General features: G+C 39.0%; 1 protein-coding gene across 1 annotated transcript in view; it reads left to right on the top strand.

The window, feature by feature from the left end:
- The window catches only part of tlcd3a (TLC domain containing 3A), a 45177-nt gene that overhangs the window by 33507 nt on the left and 8474 nt on the right, over positions 1-3196 (top strand). The gene's annotated exons all lie outside the window — the stretch shown is intronic.

The raw sequence follows: 3196 nt of genomic DNA on the forward strand, positions 1-3196 counted from the left end.
GAGAAATTCTTTAGTTATGGTTCAATAAAATGAAATACAATGTGACAAAACATGTTTTAATAATGTAAAAACCATCAAATAAAAACAAAATAAAGTAAAGTAAGTGTAAATTGAATAATAAATATTAAATAATAATATAACATGGAGCAATCAAATATTTCCAAAAATCAGCAAAACAAGTGGCTTAAAAACAGAATAGCAAATATTAGATGACAATTAGATCCCTAATTCAGTGTACATAACAACCTCAAACATACACAGGAAAGGTTCCCCAACATTTTCAGATCGCTGTTATTCTGAAGAAATCTCTGTGTGCAACAGACAGTCACAAATCAGCATTGGGTACCTGTGATCTTCAGGCTTTTAGACAGAAATGCATTAAATGCAGACGTGATTCTGTCATAGAAATCACTACATGGGAGAAATCACTGACCATGAACACAGTCGGCGTTAAAATCCACAAATAATACATTTTCTCAGCTGAAATATTTCAAATTTTTTCTATGTTGTATTGTAAATAAAATCTGAGTGAATGAGATTTGCGTCCGATTTTAAACGGCATCCCAGCTGTCCATGAATTAGCGTTGTTTTTCTGATATATATTTATTCATCACTGTATTTTTTATACACTTACAGACACACATAAAAGTACAGTATATACAGTATGATATGAACTTTTACAAAACAGCCTTGGCTCTCTTAACTTCTGCCAAAACAAAGCCATTCATCTTTTTTCCGAGCTGTTCCTGCACAGGTGATCTGCAGAGCACTGCAGCAGCAAAAACCCAAGTATCTCCATTTCATTTGGGATGTTGCTTGTCACTGTTCTATCAATAATTAAGCTGCATGGCTCACCAAAAAAACCCACATCAGTCAGCAGCATTCAGGCACCGCTTGCTCTCTGCCCCTGAATTGATCTGTTTCAGCTAATGTTCATTAGTTTCGCCATGCAAAGAGCTCTATAGCCTACACTTTAGTAAAAGGGCCCAGTGTCTTACAAACCATCCTTTCTAAGAATAGAAGAGGCTTACTGTGTAGCTCAGTGAAACCAGTGGACCGTGGACTCTCAGGTCTTTGCTGACATCTGGTGTCGGTGGGCAAAAAGAGCAGAGCAATTCTTCACTGCTGACCACTTTTGGAGTTAGTCAGCACTAACAGAAACCGCACCAGACAGTTTTACTGCTCTCATCAGCAGTGCTGACTGCTGTTGTGTGGAAAAGGGAACATCCAGTCTTTCAAATTAAAGATGAGAAGATCCCAGATCATATGATTTTTGTTGTTGAATGTTATGGCCCTGTTTTCCTGTCTCAGTTTTCCTGAGAAAAATAATTGTGGGATTTTGGGGTTTTTTGACAAAATGTAGTAACCTTCTCAACTACAAGCTAGTTTATGTGCATTTAACCAAGCAGCACAAATGGAAAAATTTACAATAATAAAGTTTTGAAGTAAGCGCATAAAATAAGACAATAATGGATCAAATGTATCAAAAGAATTAAACGGAAAAGTAATAATTTAAAACTACAAGTAGATACTGTGGCTTAATTAAATAAAAGTATAGTATATAATGTCTATAAAGCAAGCTCAGTCATTAGCATGGCTGGAGAGTTTTTAAGTTCTCTGCTTTCAGGTCCTCTGCCAGACTGTTAACACCGTTTCAGTGTATTAGGGTAGAAAAGTGAAGCATGAAATCCCACAAATAATTAATATGCATCACATCAAAATGCTGTTGATGTTACTGAGTAAGAAGTGGTGCATTGTTCAACTACAGTAACCCACTTGTGCACAGTTTGCAGCTACTTTTCTGGAGTGTCTCCCAGCTGTCTGAGGGTGAGAGGCGGGGTACTTCCTGGACATGTCTCCAGCCTAACACAGAGACAGACAGCGATTCACACCTACAGCCAGTTTAGAATTAAAGATGTGCCGATACAACTTTTTCCTTTTCGGATTCAGGCATCTGCCAGAGTTAAAGTAATCCTCACTGTGAGGCTCAAGGTAAATGGTACTTTACAAAATTTAGAAAATGAAATTCGCCAAAAAAATGCAGCCAAGAATATAAATTCACTGAGCTGGTAATTGCTTTGGGCTTCTGGAGACTCCTGGGTGTCACACTGGTGAGGTGTTTAGGGTGTGTCCTACCAGGAGAAGGCCCCAGGGCAGACACAGTACACCGTGGAGAGATTACATGTCTCGTCTGGTTTGGAAATGTCTTGGTGTCCCCAGCTCTACATGCACAGACTGACACATAAATGAAAACCTTCACAAATATATAAACAAGAAACACAAACCTCTGCCGAGCAGCTTGCTGGGCAGTGTTTACTTCTAAGGGAATAGCACTACATTTTTAAACACACCTCTGCATGCTGCAAGAAACATTTTAAATAGCTCTATATAGCATTATTATCACTTTAACTTTTGAATTAAACTGTTAACCTTCAAGGAGAGGTCAGAGGTCAAATAGGACATATTTTAAACTCGATACACTACTTAATAAATGTTGACCGTGCACACCACACTTGTATGAATCATAGTTTCTAAGTTCAGGCTTTTTGGCCATTTCTGATCAACAAATCATGAAGTTAACCTTCAAGACATTTGCAGATGTAGACCATATTTTAGAAGACTGTTAACATGACCCCACTCTACACCCCTACAAAGTTTTATCAGAATCCATTCAAAACCTTTCAAACTACCATGTTTACAGGCAGAATACCGAACATGCACCTGAAACCTAACCTCCTTGGGGGAGGTCATAAAAACCACTGATATTGTCAGAGTTAAGTAGCTCCAAGCTGCTGTCGCTTTGCTGTTAGCTTCCTTCATGTTACGTTAGCACTCCCGCTGCTGCTGATGTGTGATGTCATAAAGCAACTGAAATGAATGGATCAGGTGTGGATCAGCTCGTTGTCACTAAGCTTTGTGAGTCAGGATCAGCCAGCCACATCAGATCAGTGCGTCCCCAGTTAGAAACACCTGTTAACCTAACATGCATGTCTTTGGACTGTGGGAGGAAGTTGGGGTAATCCCTAATAGATCTCTGGCCTCACATTAGAGCACAGGTCTGCTTTTTACAGACCCAAATGTATATGCGTGGATGAGTCATCAAAAACAGTTGTAGTTTGGAAAATGTGTTTTTGCTGTGCTCTCTGAACGCATCTCTTCATCTGCCGTTCCCTTTTTTCTCTTTTCTCTCCTCCAG

This window comes from Oreochromis aureus, linkage group 10, assembly GCF_013358895.1.
Source record: "Oreochromis aureus strain Israel breed Guangdong linkage group 10, ZZ_aureus, whole genome shotgun sequence".
Classification (NCBI taxonomy): domain Eukaryota; kingdom Metazoa; phylum Chordata; class Actinopteri; order Cichliformes; family Cichlidae; genus Oreochromis; species Oreochromis aureus.